Here is a 17,991-nt window from a genome sequence, read left to right on the forward strand (position 1 = left end):
TGTCAGCACATCAATCCCGCGCCAATGGGAGCACCTGGCACGTGTCCCCGGCAGAAACGAGGCTTCCAGGAATCCACCGTGGACACAACCGGCCAGGTCACAGCTGCCTGTGCTCGGGCTCACCACTCCCGCCTGATGCCAGGAAGCTCGCCCCGCGGTCCCTCCCCCGGGTCCTGTCTACTTGAGGAAAAGGCTGGGCTGTGGCAACAGGCAAGCGGAATGGAGCCAGGCGCACCAGGGTGCGCAGGGGCCAGCAGGGTGTGCTCTCTGGTGAAAAGCCTGGGCTCTGACTGCAGAGGGACCTGAGTTCAAACCCCACACTAGCTGTGGGACTATGGGGGGACGATGGGTTTTATTTATATGGTTGGGGGGTTTTTTGCCAGTAAACGGTGATCATTTCCACCTCATGGGTTTGCTTGAGGGCCAAACGAGGTAAAACAAGACATCTGTACCTGGGATTTAAACCAGACAACATCTGCAGAAGGACCAACTCAATGTGCTGACCCCCACACCCCTACTGTCACTCATCAGAGTTCTCAAGGCTCCGTCCTTGAAAAGGGGTGCTCTTCAGAGGGAAATGGAGGTGTCTGGGCTCAGAAGCCAGAAGACATGAATTCAAATCCCTCCTCTGCCTCTTCTTAGCTATGTGACCTCAGAGAGTGACTTTACCTTTCAGACCCTTTTCCTCACCTGCCAAATGGAAGTCCTCGGGCACCTGCCTTCTAGGCTTGCAAAAATGATGAAAACAGAAGAGTGCATGAAAACACCTGTCGTGTGCTTGGCCCTGTAAATAAGAGCCATTTCTGATTTTTGACTCCTTCTCTGGATCCTAGGTTAGAGACACATTGCACTCTTCCTGAGGAGAGCCAGGAAGTCTTTCCAAGCCAGAAGCAGGAGGCCATAATGGTGCAACCTCACCCTGAGCAGGTGGAGGAAACCTGGCAGGGGCACGGGCAGGATGCAGGGAGGTGGCCAGAAGCAGATGCCTAAGGCTGGCAGAAGGTCTGGGGAGTGCTGAGGGTCGGCCAAGTTGCCCTTGGCATGAACAGGCAGGAGTCCAGGTCTGGCTGGCAGCGGAAAGATGGGCAGCAAGTGGGAGGGGCGCTGGGGAGACCAGAGTCCTTGGCTGGGTCCCCAGATCCTGGGTCTGAGGATTGTGACTTAATTCCATACCCCACCAGATGGTGTAGTTGAGGTTTCTGTGGAGGGCAGGGTGGGGAGCGGCATCAGGGGACCCACAGGGAGGGGACTGGTGAGAGAGAGGCAGTCACACTAGCCTCACAAAGCAAGCCAACAAATACTTGCTAATATATATGGTGCACGAACTTCGTGCCAGGCCCAAAGTGCTTTACAAACTACCATCCCCACTTTTAACTGATGAAGAAACTGAAGCACAGGAAGACCGAGTAACTTGTCTAAGTTCACTCAGCCAGTGGTGGGAGCCAGGATCCAAACTGAGTCGGCTCAGCGGAGCCTTTGCATTTGGCCACGACCGCCTCCTCGCAGAATAAGCAGGTTCTAGAAAACACCATTCTTCCCAAGGGAAGTCCCGGATGCCCTCCAAAGAGGACTCCACATGTGGCAGGAGAAATGAGCACCCACCAGAATGCGACCGAATTTGCAGATGCCCAGCCAACAGGACCCAAATGTGGCTGATTCTGAGTTGGGTTCTGAGACCTAGATTCCATGGAACCCCAGCTCCGGGCAGATGCATGGCTAGTCTTTCTCTATAGCAGGTACTTTCAACTTGCTAAGAGGGCAGAGAAGAGCTGGTCCTGGCCCCCCAACAGCCAGGGCCAATGTAAAATAATTTTAACTGTTTGGCAAGGGCAAAAGTTCACACACCTTCACTGGCTGGATTCAAGGAATTCAGCTCCAAGATCAGAGAATAAAGAAAAATGCCAGCAAATCTTGTGCAAAGCTTCTCCTCTCAAGATCCAGGCTGACAGTGGGGCCTTGGCAAGCACTCCCTTAGAATTCTCCAGAGGCCTCTGCCAGTTCAACTGACAGGGCAGCAGATGGTACACACTTATCTGCTGATGATATTTTGATTTATTTATCTCTTACAGATGGTACCATGCCTTGATTTCTGGCAGGAGTCCAAAATGTGGGTCAACTTTCTGGGGATAATCATTTCTCCAAGTGGATAAAATACTGGAGACTGAAATCCTGCCTGGCATCATGACCTCATCACCATGGTCTCCAGACATACCTTGCTCAGGCATTTCAGGCACTGTGGGGAAAGCGTAGGGAAAGAATTGTTCTAAAGACCTTTTTATAGCTGGAAGAACCTAAATGCTTATTTTTAAATTAATACCATACTGATTAAATATAAGAGCTCTGAACTCACAGAACCCTGAGCTGAAGCTCCATGACTCAGCCCAGACACTCTGGGTCTTTGTTTCCTCATCTGTAAAACGGGTATGATTGTCCTCTCTACCACATAAGCTGTGACAGAAAGAGCTGACTATCCAAAAATTGTGCTACTCCTTCTGTAGCGTGTGGTCACTGCTAGGAAGTGGTCACCCAGCCAGGCATGATATTTTCCAGCAGCCCTGCATCTTGGTGGGGTCACGTGACTGGTTCTACCTGTAAAGTATGAGTGGTGCCTGGCCCTCCCTGGAGAGGGCTTTTACGAAGCGGGCATGGCTTCGCTTTCCTCTGCCACCTAGATACACAGGGCTCCAAGACCGTGGGAAGCAGTGAAGTCACAATATGGAAATTGCCTGGTCCCCAAATCACCGCGTGGAGGAGAGCTGCCGTCCACCAGAATCACCTACACTGAAACGTTACATGAGCAAACAGTGAATTGTTACTATGTTAATCCACAGACGTTGCTAATCCACAGATGTCTCTAGGTTTCTTTGTTACAGCAGCTACTGTTGCCTTGTACATAGTCAGGGACCAAATGGGACCACACACATGAGACAGCTGGTGCATGACAAGGACTCAGTAAGTGTTCACAATTATTAGTATCATCATCTTTCAAGGGAGCTTGATAAATTAAGGAGATCGTGATTTTTTGTGCCATCCCATCTGTTGGATTTGATTAAAGCTACACAAATCTGCTTTTCCTAATACCTCAGTCTTATTTCTGCCCTTTTTTTTTTAAATACCATCAGGAATCCATGAGCTGTCCTGTCTCACTCCCCAAAATCATGTTTTGAAAGAGAAATTTAAGAGGCGCCTGAGTGGCTCAGTCGGTTGAGCGTCTGACTCTTGATTTCAGCTCAGGTTATGATCTCGGGGTCCTGGGATTGAACCCTGTGCTCAGTCTACTCAAGGATTCTCTCTTCCTCTCTCTCTCCCTCCCCCCGTTCATTCTTTCTCTCTCTCTCTCAAATAAGTAAATAAATCTAAAAAAAAATTTAAAAGGAGAAAAGGAGCATAGATCGTTTTTCTGTGGCACACAGTGGCTAACATGGAGATAATGGTCCTCCATCCTCTCTGCCCTGGGCACAGGATTATCCAAATCAGCTAGATGGAGGAGGGACATAAGAACCATGGAGCCCACAGTTTCTGGATGTAGAAACAAAGGCCCAGGGAGCACCCATGTGTTGCCTGAGTTCTCATCATCGGTCAGATATTAAGCTGAAGCTGGAACCCAAATCCTCTGCCTTCCAATCCAGGAGAAGGTAAGGGAGGATGAGAAGCCACAGTCCCTGGCTACAGAAAACAACAAAAGCAGACACTTCCTGAGCACTTACTATGTGCCAGGCGCTGTTTGAAGTCTCCGTAGGCACTCACTGTTCTAGTTCTCAAACCACATAAAGGAGGTACTGTTATTGTTCCCATTTATCAGATGACAAAACTGAGGCCCAGTGAGGTTAAGTAATTTGCCCAAAGACACAGAGATAGTACGTGGTGGATCCAGGATTCCACCCAGGGGGCTGTAACTCATAGAGGCCCCACTTTTAAGCACGTTTGAAGAGAGATAACTTAGAAGAAGGATTTGACTTTTCTGCTTGATTCCAAGGAACAGAACTAAACCCACTTGGGCCCAAGGAGCAGGCATCTGTCCAATACAATTCAAGAAGAGTCCAGCCATGGAAAAGGCCCCTCCAAGGTAGCATTAAATTTCCCAGTGGTGACAATAGCCAAACTATGGAAAGAGCCAAGATGCCCATCAACAGATGAATGGATAAAGAAAATGTGGTGTATATATATATATAATGGAATATTAGGCAGCCATCAAAAAAAAAAACACACGAAATCTTGCCATTTGCAACGACATGGATGGAACTAGAGGGTATTATGCTGAGCGAAGTAAGTCAATCAGAGAAAGACATGTATCATATGACCTCACTGATATGAGGAACTCTTAATATCAAGAAACAAACTGAGGGTTGCTGGAGTGGTGGGGGGTGGGAGGGATGGGGTGGCTGGGTGATAGACATTGGGGAGGGTATGTGCTATGGTGAGCGCTGTGAATTGCGCAAGACTGTTGAATCACAGACCTATACCTCTGAAACAAATAACACATTATATGTTAAAAAAAGAAGAAGAAGAAGAAAATAGTAGGAAGGGAAAAATGAAGGGGGGGGCTCAGAGGGGGAGACGAACCATGAGAGACTATGGACTCTGAGAAACAAACTGAGGGTTCTAGAGGGGAGGGGGTGGGGGATGGGTTAGCCTGGTGATGGGTATTAAAGAGGGCACATACTGAATGGGGCACTGGGTGTTATACATGAACCATTAATGAATCATGGAACACTACATCAAAAACTAATGATGTAATGTATGGTGATTAACATAACATAATAAAATAAAATTAAAAAAAAATTTCCCAGTGGTGAAAGAATATAAGCAAGGCTTAACCCACCCCGTGGAGATGTTGCCAAGAGCTTCAAGCAGCCTGGAGTGGGTGGTATATCAGACTGGGCCAGTGTTTCCTCACACATCCCATGAGTGGCTCATGACGGGGGGTATCGGGCGCTAAATCACATCACGGGGGAATGATTTCCCTTCCCAATTCCCTTCCAACCCTTCAGACTGCTTCCAGGAGAAAATTTCAGTTTTGTGCTAGCTTGTCCTTAACATCGCTCTAATACTTGCTAATCTTCCATTTCAAACAAAGAAAAGAGGCAGAAGTATCCAGCGAGAATTTGATAGCACTGCTCTGTGTCAAGCGCGTACACACACACACACACACACACACACACTCACACACACACACGCATATACATATTTCTTCTATTTTTGGCAAGTTGTGCTGGGTTTTCTATTTCCAATTGTAATATAAAGTTTCCCTTTTAAATTCATTTATGTAAGGAAAATGTGAGCCAATATAGAGCAAAAAAAAAAAATCATAGTAGAACAGGGGCACGTGGCTAAGAACAAATCCACAAAGGTGATATGAGAAAAACTAAAATGGGGGAAACAGTGGGATAAAAGAATTCTGCACTTCCAGGGCCACCACCCAGCACAACCCTGGGAGCACCATCCACACCGTGGTTTATACGAACAACATTCCCTGGAGTTGTGCAGTGCACAACCTGTGTGGCTGTATACAGCAGCCATGAATATTTTTACAGTAACAAATATCCCAAAAAGGGGAAGGAAAAGGGGTAATCTTCTGCTCAGCTGCCCTGAAAATGGCAGCCAAAAGTTCCTCCTTGTAAATGATGGCATTTGTCTGATGCCCCGACAGTGTCCCCATGCTCAGGGGGCCAACATGCCGCCCAAGAAGAACTGGCACTCAACCCATCCTCAGGAGAAATGGAAGAACACAGGGACAGTGTTCTTGGGGGAGGCTTCAGGAAGATAAATAGCAAGGGAGCAGCACGTTCAAGTCTAAAGGCAGCGGGCTGACATTCTCAGCCATGAAAGTACTTGAAGAGCAGAGGATCCCTGAGCTGTTCTCAAAGAAGCTAGATGACACTGAAACCTGGCTCACCCAGGGAAGAGTCAAAATTAGCTCAAGAATGAAGAATTCATAGTAAAAATATCAAAGTAAAAAATGAAACAAAACAAAAAACTTTATGTAAACACACAACCAAAATAAAATAATTGGAGATACTGTGTTACAACACCCGGACATAACTGTAAAAGTCATAGGAGCATCAGAAATCATATGAACGCTAGTGCTCTCTCTCATCTTCCTCGGAAGGGATCTAATCTGGAAACACCTGATTCAAAGGCTACAATGACACATTTCTCTATTCCTCCCCGCCCCCCCCCCATCACAAAAGTAATTATCTGCCCAGGGTCAAAGTGAGCGGGTAGAAGAGAGATTAGAATTCAGGCCTCACTTGTTTTCAAGGATCCCAGCCCCACACCCCACATGGCTCCTGACCCAGGGCCATTGAGAACAAGCCTCTCATATCCTAGGGATTTCCCAAACTGATTTCAAAAAATAAGAAGAAGAAGAAGAAGAAAATCAACTTACACTAGGCCAGGCCAGTACAGATCATATTCTCTCTCTCTCTCTCTCTCTCTCTCTCTCTCTCACACACACACACACACACACACACACACAAGTTCATCTCTCTTGAGGCCCCCTGCTTCAGCCTCTCCCCTGGCCTCCCTGCCTCTGCACCATCAGCCACAGGGATGTTTACAGAGCCCAGATCTGAATTCTGTTCAGCAACCTCCATGTTAATTTCAGTTCTCACCAGAATCATCATGCCCTCAGACATTTATTAAAAATGCAGACTCCCAAGATGCATATTTCTCCGTGACCCAACAATTTCACTTCTTGGAGCTCATCTTATGGACACACTCACACATGTGCAAAATAGCACAAGGTCAGGATAACTGCAGCATTATTTTAAGAACAAAGGACTGGAAATAACCTAAATGTCTGTTAATTAAACAAGAGATATACATTCAATATATGGAAGATTCACACTCATTAAAACAAATGAGGCAGATCTTTCTCAGAATATTAACACAGAATATTAATATTAACTAATATTAATACAGAATACAGAGTATCACTATTACACGAACAAGTGGAAACCTCACAGAAACCTGAGACCCGGTGGTCATATAGAATAAATCTGAACAACTCCCCCTGCCCCTCCTTCTGTCCAGTGTGGTCAACTTGACCTTCCCCATCAGACACTGTATTCGTTGCCCATTACTGCAGTAACAAATTACCACAAACTTAATGGCTTAAACAATACAAAAATCTTTCTTGTAATTCTGTATGTCAGAATTCCAACGTGGGTCCCACTGGGCGACAATCAAGGTGTTGGCAGCACTGTGTTCCTTTGGAGAGGCTCTAGGGAAGATTCTGTTCCCTCGCCTTTTCGAGCGTCTCAGCTACACACCCTCGTCTCCCCACCTTCCCTTCCACCATCTGCAACATCAGCCCTGTTGATTCTCTCCTCTCTGACAGACACGCCCCCTTCTCCCACTACAACTAAGATTCTTCACTTTTAAGGATTCCTGTGATCAGCTTGGGCTCATCTGGAAAATCCAGGATAATCTCCCCAACTCAAAATCCTTAATTGAATCACATCTGAAAACGTCCCTTTCACCATTTAAGGTGGCACATTCACAGGTCACAGGGATTACTGTGGACATTTCAGGGAAGAGGCAATGTTCAGGCTGCCATGGATAGCCTGGACTCCAGCCCCCAGAATATTCATCACTCTCAACAGACACAAGACCTCGTGATGATGTACCTGTCCCTCTGCCTGAAATGCCCTTTCTCAGCTGTCTGATTCTTATGCAGACCTTCAAGGCTGAACTCCAAAGTCCTCTCCTCTGTGAAGCCCTCCCTGATTACCCCAAGCAGAACGAGGGACACTGCTAGCACTTTGAAAATGTGACACTTGTCACTTGGCATTTGAATTATTTGCCTACCTATGCATCTCTCAGCAGCCTGCAAGCAACTTAAGAGTGAAACTGACTTACTCATCCACGTGTCCCGCCATTCAGCGTGATGCCTGGCACACGGGGTGTGCAGGGGGCTGGTTTCACAGACACTGAAGGAACAAGTGACCAAGTCCTTTCTACATTACCATGCTAATCCAAAACACAATTTTACGTGCCTGTGGTTGTTATGATGACTCCATGTGCCTGGCATATGACAGAAGATCAATAAATATTTGCTTTGGAAATAAATGAATATGCATGCTTAATATTTATTGAACATTTTCTACATGCTAGGCACTTTGCTAAGCTCTTTATAAGCTCTGCTTCCTTGTTTAAATTTTCACAATGACTCTCAAAGGAGTCCTACTGTATTCCTTTGGGTAGTTAACACTAGCTGCTGTTGCAAACACCCCAAAATCCCAAAGGCTTATCTTTCAGCCCCCTCTCCCGCATGACTCCCATCCATGCAGTGACTCAGGGACCCAGGCTCCTTCCATGACATAGCTGCACCACAGACAGGGGAGAGAGAGTATGGAGAGGGAACACTGTATACTTACCCACCTCAGCCCGGAAAGGACACACATCACTTCCACTCATACCTCACTGGCCACACCAGTCACATGGCCAATCCAACAGCAGAGGAGGCTAGGAAACGCAGGGAGCTCTTGGATACTGATAAGCATAGTGATCGCTGCCACGTTTATGATTTTCCTCATTCTATTGCTGAAGCAACAGAGGTTCAGAGGAATGGAGACACTGCCCAGGGTTTGCAGCTAGGGTATGTCGGACACTAGTTCAAGCCCATCTACACAGACCACGCTCCTAACCATTGCTTCCTCACATACACACATCCCGTGTCCTCCAAAGTTAGGCCACCATGGAGGGCGAGGTCTGGGACACTGCTGAGTGGCAGGAAGGACCCGATGTGGGGATGGGACATCCCCTCTAGACGATCCCCACGGCGGATGATCCACAGAGAGATCACAGGGAGGCGGCTGGGTCGCGTCTCCCCATCTATTTGCTTACCCCCGCCGGTGTCAGTTTATTCATCAGCGTCCAAATGATGACATGAGGCAGCTGTTACGTGCTTGATTTTCCCCTCCAGACTGTTGCAAGAGGGGAAACAAAATCTATTCTTTTAAGCGAGCGTCAGATTAAGCTTGAACAAAACCAATAACTCTTTGAGGACGAGCAGCTCTCTCTGAGCTTCCCATGGATGCTCTTGGAGCGTTGTTTCTGGGGGTTATTTGGCAGTTGTTTACTGTCTAGAAAGAAATATTGCTCCTTCCTGCATCTGTTTCTCCTCTCCTCCTCCCCGCAACCTTCCCCTCACGGTGTGAGCCCTTTGCCCTCGTAGTTTAAAATTGTAATAAAAAAATGTTCCCTCACCCCCAAGTTGCTTCGCATCGACCCCGGATGCTGCATCCTCTCTCCAGACCCTCTCGTTCTCGTCTGCCTGCTCCTTGTCTCCCAGACTCAGCATCTCTAGACCAAGGCAACTACAATGCCCCGCCAACTTCCAATTATTCAGGGCTGATTATTCAAGGAGTGGATTATTCGGGCTTCTTGCATCCTCCTCACTGCCACCTCCCTCCCCCCATAGCACTGCTCATCGGTACCTCCATCCGCAGGCAAGGAAGGAAAAGAAAGTTTGCCAAACTCCCATCCACCGAGACCAGCTGCTGGTCAGCCGATTCTATCTGGCAGGGAGGTGAGGGGGACCCTGGACCATGCCTGCTCATCCTGCCTCTTCCCCATTCACATAGGTAATTTAGAGTTTGCCATCATTTTTCCAGAGAGAAGGGGAGCTACAGCCAACACTAGCCCGATCTTCTACCCTTGTGGGTCTCCCCTGAAGCCTGTGATGTCTGTGCAGCCTGATGGCAGGGTGGTCTCTTTACAGCATGAAATATGGTGTGGGATCAGTGTGTAATGTCATATCTAGTAAATACGATGAATTTTTAAAACAAAGCAGAGAGAGACAGGCAGAAGGCAACTCACCCTCATATGAAATGGTCTTTCTCACCAGCTTATCCAAGAAGGGGCTCGCTTTCAGACACAAGACCCTTCCCCAGGCCAAAGCCCCCAGTCTTGGGGAATCTGAACCGTGGTCACTTACAAAAGGACTCTAGGAAAGATGGGGGACTCTCCCGGGGAAATCATTCCCAGGGTCCACAAGAGAAGGAGCAGATACTGGTCCAGTGGGCGGATCGCATGTCAGCCCAGAAGGGGACCGGAGGGGTCCAGGAGGATCCGCCACTCCACTGCACTCACCACCTCCTTGCAGCCCGGCCACCCGGTCTCCACTCATCGCTTGGAGACCTTTAGAACTATCACCTACTGGGTCAGAGCAGGCAACAGGCAAGAGGAGGCGAGGTCCTGTCTGTGCGGGAGAGTGAGATATGTCCTTTAACTCCCTCCCAGCAGACCCCGCCAAACTCCAGGGCATCTCTCAACCCTTTTACCATTTCTTTTGCATGCAATCGACAAATCTTCCTTAAGCACCTACTATGTGTCCGGCACCATTGGAAGCACTGAAAATTCAGGAGTGAACAAGACAGGAAGTTCCAGCAGAGGGGACAGACTGTAAACAAGTAAACAAAGAAGTAAACAACAGATGACAACTTGCACGCTGAATAAAACAAAACAGGGAGCTGGGATGGAGAGACGGGCATGGGTGAGGCACCTTCAACAAGGTGACCAGGGCCTTCTCTCTGGTGAGAGCACATTCTAGCTTTAGCCTGATGAAGACAAGCCAGCCATGTAAGGATCCTGGGGGAGAGCATCTCAGGGAGAAGCGTATCAAGCGCAAAGGCCCTGGGGCAGGAATACACTGGAGCACTGGAGGAGCAGCAAAGAGGCTAGAGGGCCTGGGGCTAAGTGGGTGCTGGGCAAACCAAAGGAGGGACACGGGAGGAGTGAGCAGGGCTGGATTGTGCAGGCCTTGGGCTGGGGCACACGTGGGGAGCTAAGCTGGGGCTCTGGGAAGTCACCGGAGGGAGCCAAGCACAGAGCTCTGTGATCTGATTTGCATTTTTAAAAGCTCTATCTGGAGGCTGTGTGGTTGCAAAAGACAGAACCCACTCACAGGGTGAGGCGTGGAAGCTCGTTAACGTGGAAGGTTATAAGGCTGTCTCACTGAGGCCAGATGCGGGCCCTGCCGGGAGAGAGGAACCGTCTGCAGCCAGAACAGCCCCTCAAGAGGCTGGTTATCTCAGCTCTGAGGTCTTTCTTTTCTTTCTTTCTTTCTTTTTTTTTTTTTTGTTTAAGATTTATTTATTTATTTGAGAGAGCAAGAATGAGAGAGAGAGAGAGTACATGAGAGGGGGGAGGGTTAGAGGGAGAAGCAGGCTCCCCATTGAGCAGGGAGCCCAAGGTGGGACTCGATCCTGGGACTCCAGGATCATGACCTGAGCCAAAGGCCGTCACTCAACCAACTGAGCCACCCAGGCGCCCCCCGAAGTCTTTCTTCTGGGCCCTCTCTGCTCCTCTGAGCACAGGCAGTCACCTCAGCCCCAGCCCGGCATGCAGCCCTACGGAGCCCAAACGGTCTTTGGGTCCTCCAGGTTCCCAGGGCAGAGCAGCGGATTGGCCCAGCTCAGGTCAGGTGTCCAGCCCGAGAGGCCAGTCAGCATATCCAGGGAAGGGCAAGGCCACCCAGGAAATCGTGGCCACCACTGTGGGTGAGAAAACTCTCAGAGAAGGAAGCCTGGGCTGGGAAGATAGCTCCAAAGTGCCCTGTGTTGGGCAGTCCCCAGAATTCCTTCTCGGCAGCCTGTCTTGACTTCCTCCAGCCCTGTCTCCATCTCAGTGCCCCCTGCAACTCCACAGGAGGCCACCAGAGTTCTTGGAGCTTAGGGACGTGAGGAGCTTCCCACTCAGAGCAACAGGGGACCCAGACGCAGGGGCAACAGAGGGGACAGGCCAGTCCTCAACGCTGAGCCTGCGGCGAGGCGGGCAGGCCTGCTCTGCAGACGCTGAAACCAGGAGCCAAGGGCAGACAAACAAGAGTCACTGCGTCAAGGTCACGGTGATCGCCGGAACATGCCCAGGGCCAGTGTCCCGCGCCAGCCAGGCCTGGTGGGGCAGCTGGGCTGACAGCCATTCAGTCGGAAGCTCCTGTGTGCACAGCAGGGTCGAGAGGAAGGAGCGGGGGAGAGGAGGCTCGGCTTGGCTCCTCTTGCGGCTCATGGGCCTCCGCTCTCAGACTGGGAAGCCTCTGCACCCAGCCCCCGGACGACCAACCCAGAGCCGCCACCACCGAGGCCCCCAGCAGAGCCAGGGCTAGCACCCTGGGACTCAGGCACACCTGCGCCTCGATCCGTCAGCGGTGCAATTACAGAGGTGTGCTCTGGGGACACAGTGGCTGGAGGGAGATGGGGTGGCGGTGGGGAGGGGGGAGCTGGGAGGCAGGAGCCAGGGTCCCCTCTCGGTCCACAGGGCAGGGAGGGAAGGAGGGAGACAGAAACAGTTTCAGCGGGATTAAGCCATGAGGAGACAGGGCACAGTGAACGAGAAAAAGAAGACAAAAGAAAGGTCAAGACAGAGCAAGGCAGAGGCAAACGAAGTAAAGAGAGAGAGAGGTAGAGACAACAGCAAGGGGCAAACAGTCTGCCCGAGAGGGAGGCCAGGTTCGAAGCCACGTGCCACAACTAACATAAATTACCTGTATCAGTTTGCTAGCACCACTAAGTGGGGGCCTTAAACGACAGAAATCGACTGTCTCACAGTTCTGGAGGCCAAGATCAAGTCCAAGATCAAAGCATCAGCAAGGTACGTTCCTTCCAAGGGCTGGGAGGGAGCATCTGTCCCAGGCCTTTCTCCTTGGCTCCTAGCTGGCCGTCTTCACGTTCACATGGCATCTTCCTTGTATGCATGTGTATCGCCAAATTTCCCCTTTGCATAAAGACACCACCCTAATGACTTCATTTAACTCAATTACCTCTGTAAACACCCTATCTCCAAACAAGGTCGCAGTCTGAGACACCAGGAGTTAGGACTTCAACCCGTGAATTCTCCGGGGAGGGGGGGGGTGTGACATAATTCAACCCATACCATTACTGCACCTCTCTGTACTTCAGTTTCCCATTCTATAAAATAGGCATAACAATAAAGGATCATTCTGAGGATTCGGTGAGTTGCTGAACATAAAGCGTGTCATGTAGTAAATACTTAATTAGGGTTAATTACATTACAGTCTTTATTATCATTATTTGGTGTGGCAGGCAGACTAACGGCCTCCAAAGATGTCCATGCCTTAATCCTCAAAACCTGTAAGTATGTTCCTTTCCGTGACAGAAGGGATTTTGCAGACGTAATTAAGGTTGCAAATCTTGAGATGGCGAGATCATCTGGGAATATCCAGGAGGACCCAATGCAATCACACGAGTCCTCAAAAGCAGAGAACCTTTCCCAGCTCTGGACAGAGACAGATGCAACATGGAAAGAACCCGACCACCTATTGCTGGCTCTGAAGATGGAGGAAGGGCTCATGAGCCCCAGACCATGGCGACTTCTGGAAGCCAAGCATAGCCTTCAGTTTACAGCCGGCAAGAAAACAGGGACCTCACTCCTACAACCTCAAGGACCTGAATCCTGCCAATGATAAGCATAAGCAGAACAGATTTTCCCCTAGAGCATCCAGAAAGGAACACAGCCTGCCAACCACCTTGGTTGTAAGTGGGTGAGATTACATGGCACCATTGACTTCCAGAACTAAGAGAATAAATCTGTATTATGAAGCCACTAAATTTGTAGTAAATTTGATACAGCAACAGTAGGAAACTAATACATTCTGGAAACACCAGACAAATGGGAGTGAGTGATCTGGTCGACCAAGCCCTCTGGCTGGAGACCAGAATGGCATCAGCGTCCCCTAAGGCCAGTGAGCAACTCTGACGACCACAGAAGTCCTCTGCCCACCTGAAGGACCCCCAAAACACTGACCTTTGTTGCTGGCACAGCATTTGAAGGTAGAAAGCAAAAGCCAAGGCATAGCTGTGCCCAGGCAGAGAGACACCTGAGGTCCCCAGGAGAAGCAAAGAGAGTCCCTGGGCCCCAGACCACAGACCCTCCACCGAGGGCTGAACAATGGACCCAAAGATGTCCATGTCCTAATCTTCAGATCCTATAAATATGTTACCCAACACGGCAAAAGGGACTTTGCAGACGTGATTAAGGATCTTGAGTTGAGAAGATTAGCCTAGATTACCTGGGTAGGTCCAAGGTCATCACAAAGGTCCATATGAAAAGGAGACCAAAGACTCAGAGTTGCAAAACAGAAAAGATTCGACAACAGACTAGAGGTTGGCATACGATGTGCTTTGAAGAAGGAGGAAGGACCATGAGCCAAGGAATGCAGATCGCCTCTAGAAGCTGAAAAAGCAAGCAGACATATTCTCCCCCGAAGCCTCCGGAAGGAGTGCAGCCCTACAGATACCTTGATTTTAGACCTTCTGACCTCCAGAACTGTTAAGAGAATTATGTTGGTTTAAGCCACTTAAGTTTATGGTCATTTGAGGCCCCCCCACCAAGATGGGTTTCCTTGGCAGCCGGCTCTGCCCCGCCCCCCCCCCGCCCCCCGCTGGACCACGGCGGCAGCCTCCCTCTGGCCTCACTGCCTTCTCTCCCACAGCCTTCCATCTGTTCCAAGTTCCACCGGGGAGATCTTCTAGAAAAGTAAATCAGATTGTATCGCTTCCCTGCCTGCCCTCCCAGCACTTTTGGTCACACTTAGAATAAAACTCAAGTCCTCACGGTGGCCTGCAGGGCCCTAGGCCAGTGGTCCTCAACCCTAGCTGCGCATATGAGCCACCTGGATGCTCAGGAGGTGGGTCCAGGTGTCAGGACTTTTTTTTTTTTTTCAGGTGTCAGGACTTTTAAATCCCCACGCGGCTCCAATGCGCAGCCAGGACCCAGCCCAGGAGCCCTATACGAGGTGCCCTTCCTACTCCCTGCCCCGGCCCCACCCCTCACTGTATCCAGTCCTGGGGTGTCCGCACTGCTCCCCACACCCCGGGCACTGTCCAGCCTCCCACCTTTGCACCTGCTTGCCCTCTTCCTTCTTTGGTGGGGTTCACACCCTCAACGAGGCCTTCCTGACCCTCAGAAGAAGATCGCATGCACCCCTGCACCCCCTGCCCCTTGACCCCACCGTATCTGGCCCAGCGGTACTCGTACCCGACCGTGGGAAGACGCATTTGTGTGTGTGTTCACTGTCTCTGCAGACTCAGCTCCATGGGGGTCTCCCTCTGTCTCCATACACAGGCGGCGGGCTCCTACATGCTGAATGTGTATACAAAAGGTTTGCTAGTACCCTTGGTCTCCAGTCATCCCAGGAGGGCTCAAGATGGAAGCAAACTCAACACCGTGTGCCAGCAAAGAGCACTGGATCTGGATCCCGCGGAGTCACTGCGCCTCCCTATGTGTGTCAGTTTCTCATCTGTAAAGTGGGGGCAATGTCTTACTTCAGCCCCCTCCACGGCTGTGAGCAGCATCACCAGGTGGGGGACCCATCTCATCCTAGCTACTGGCACCAGAATTCCTCTGGGGAACAGAAATTACTTTGTTGAGGAAAATGGTTTAACAAGTGCTCGAGTAGAGGGTGAGGGCCCCGCCAATGGGGAAGGCCTCGGGGGAGGAGGGGGGCCTCTGCATGACAAAGTGGGGGCATTGGGTACTCTGTGGAAAAGCAGGTGGAAGGAGACCGAGCCAGCCAGGTGCCAGAAGCCCCGCCTTGAGTGATGCAGCCTCCCACCGATCCTCAGGAAAATCAGCAAATGCCTTGAGCCTCTTTGAGAGGGTTGCTCAGCATCTCTTCTGGGAGCTGCCCCCCTTCAGTAGGAGAGTCCGCCATGAGAGACCCCACCCCCAAATGCAGATAGGAGGGGGGCCCTGGACCCCAGAGCCCAGGCACTCTGTGGGGAATCGCGCCCAACATGCCTGGTCCTCGGAGGCGCAGGGGCCCCAGCCGCTGCTACACGGTGCTCAGGAAGAACAAATCAGACCAAACTTGGGCTTGTATGGGAGAGCCTTTTGCATGTTGTGAAGTGCTGTTTGACCTTGAGGGGTCACCCTCCCAATGCCACTTCCTGCCACAGGGGCCTTAGGGACCCAGAAGCCCACACCCGCTGGGCGGCAAGCCTCCCTGTTTTCCAGCATATGCGTCCACATTTGCTCCCGAGAGGAGAGCCATCCATCCCCCTTCCGCCTGACAGAGTCTCAGCTCCGGAGGCCTGGTGTCAGGAATAATGGATAAGGATGGCACCAACGATCCCGACACGGGAAAGCACTCCTAGGCAACCGGTCCCCAGCAGGAGCGGGGGAACGCAATCTAGAGCTTCCCCAGGGCCGTGACTGCGAACTTGTCCTTGGCAGAAAATCTGAACAGCATCGCAGTTGGAATGGCTGGCTCCTGCTGGGCCAGCCTCAGCCCTTTCTAGGATGGCCGAGCAGGTGCCGGAGCCTCTGCAGGCAGGGCTGAGGAGGGGGCTCTGCAGGGCCGGGCGCACTTGCCCCACGTGGGGACTCCCGGTCAGAGGCGCTCCCAGGTTGGGGAATGACGGCCCAGCACACAGGTCCAAAGGGCCATTTGGAGAGGAAGCTCGCCCTGATTTCTGGCATGGTCTCCTGGAGAGTCTCAGGATTTGGAAGGCAGAGGGACTAGCTGGGACCACATTCACCAGGAAGGAAGGCACAAAGCCTGGGGGGGGGCGGTGTAGGCAGAGCCAGGGCTGGCTCCGGCCCCCTGGCTCAGCACCTGCAGGGACTCCGTGCCCCTCCAGGGTTGGGGGGTGCCGGGGGGCTGTGTGGGGTGTACAGATGAGTGCTACCCAGCTCCATCTGCTGGGCCATGCATGACCGCCAGAGCCTTCCTATTGTCCAAGAACCCAAATCCTGACTCTTACGTGCAATCCCTTAATCTTTCCAGTTTGAACTGAGAGGATCCTATTTGACCCGAAGAGCCACCCCGTCTGGTGGCTGGAATCTGGCCATGACCGTGGTCCATTTCAGACCATGTGGACAAGGGCCGTGTCTTGGGGAACTGGCAGAGCAACTATCTAGAAGAATCCTGGGTCCCCAGTATGGAGCTGAGGTACCTACCTAACTGGGACTTTCATGTGGGAGAGGGAAAAAAGCTTCTATCTTGTTTAACCCACTGTCATTTTAGGTGTTTGGCTCCATGGTCAGAATCCTAATAGACTTGGCCACGAATTCCACTGCAGGATGCGCAGGGAGCCCGGCCGACAAGCACCAGCGAGCAGCCCTGACCTAAGGTGATGCTCTAAACAGAACCTACTGGATCATGTCACACACCACCCTCCACACCTACTTAGGAAATTCTGAGACTTCCCATCAGCTCAACTGAGCCTGAACTCCCTGACAGCCCAAAGCAGGGCCTTCACAACAAGCCCCACCATTTGGTTCCACCTTCCACACTCCCCCACGGTCGCTAGAGCTGTTCCAAACTACCCACGGCTCTGAGTCGTGAAGGTCACGGCCTCCTCCAGGCAGCTATTCACTCCCCCAGGCCGAGTCAGTCATGCCCTCCTCTGCCCTCCCACCACCCCTTAACCTAATACCCTATTAATACCCTATTACAGCACACATCATGAGGCATTCTCGTTGCATTTAGCTGTGAAGGCAAGGGCTCCTAGAGGCAGATAGGCTGAAACCTCAGGGCCCAAACTCACCAGCTGTGTGATCTTAGGCCAGTCGCGCAGCCTCTCTGGGCCTCAATTTCCTCGTCTGTGAACTGGCAATAAAACAAGTAAGACATTGAACAAGTCAAGTGTCAGGTGTTCTGCTAGGTGCTGAGCACTCAAAAAGGCACCTGTCATCATGCGCCTTACACACTCACGGCAGGGACTGACTTGAAATAACATCTTATACCCAAAAAGTTACTTCAACATAGTTGTGACAAAGTGACAAAGGAAAAGTACAATGTGTGAATGACGGGGAGGACCCAACCCAGTCCGGAATGGGGGGGGGGCAGAGAAAGCTTCCTTGAGCAGGTGACATTTAGGAAGAAACACAAAGTAGGGGCTGGGTTGACAAGTGAGGAGGAGAGCCACAGGGAGAAGGAATAGCATATGCAAAGGCCCTGGGGCAGGAAGAGAATTTCCTTTTCCAGGAACCCATTATCCAGGAAAGGATAATGATAACAAT

General features: G+C 50.8%; 1 protein-coding gene and 1 long non-coding RNA gene across 4 annotated transcripts in view; one reads left to right on the forward strand and one right to left on the reverse strand.

Annotated features, from left to right (window-relative positions):
* The window catches only part of GSG1L (GSG1 like), a 202,600-nt gene that overhangs the window by 143,512 nt on the left and 41,097 nt on the right, over positions 1-17,991 (reverse strand). The window lies entirely within an intron of this gene.
* On the forward strand, positions 14,703-17,325 carry LOC114214461 (uncharacterized). Its single transcript, XR_003610423.2, has 4 exons — positions 14,703-14,761; positions 15,091-15,326; positions 16,754-16,918; positions 16,994-17,325. It is a non-coding gene; the product is annotated as an uncharacterized LOC114214461 (long non-coding RNA).

The sequence above is a fragment of the Eumetopias jubatus genome, unplaced genomic scaffold (genome assembly GCF_037043125.1).
Source record: "Eumetopias jubatus isolate StellerSeaLion01/CBP00866 unplaced genomic scaffold, mEumJub1_p1.0 scaffold_12, whole genome shotgun sequence".
Lineage (NCBI taxonomy): Eukaryota > Metazoa > Chordata > Mammalia > Carnivora > Otariidae > Eumetopias > Eumetopias jubatus.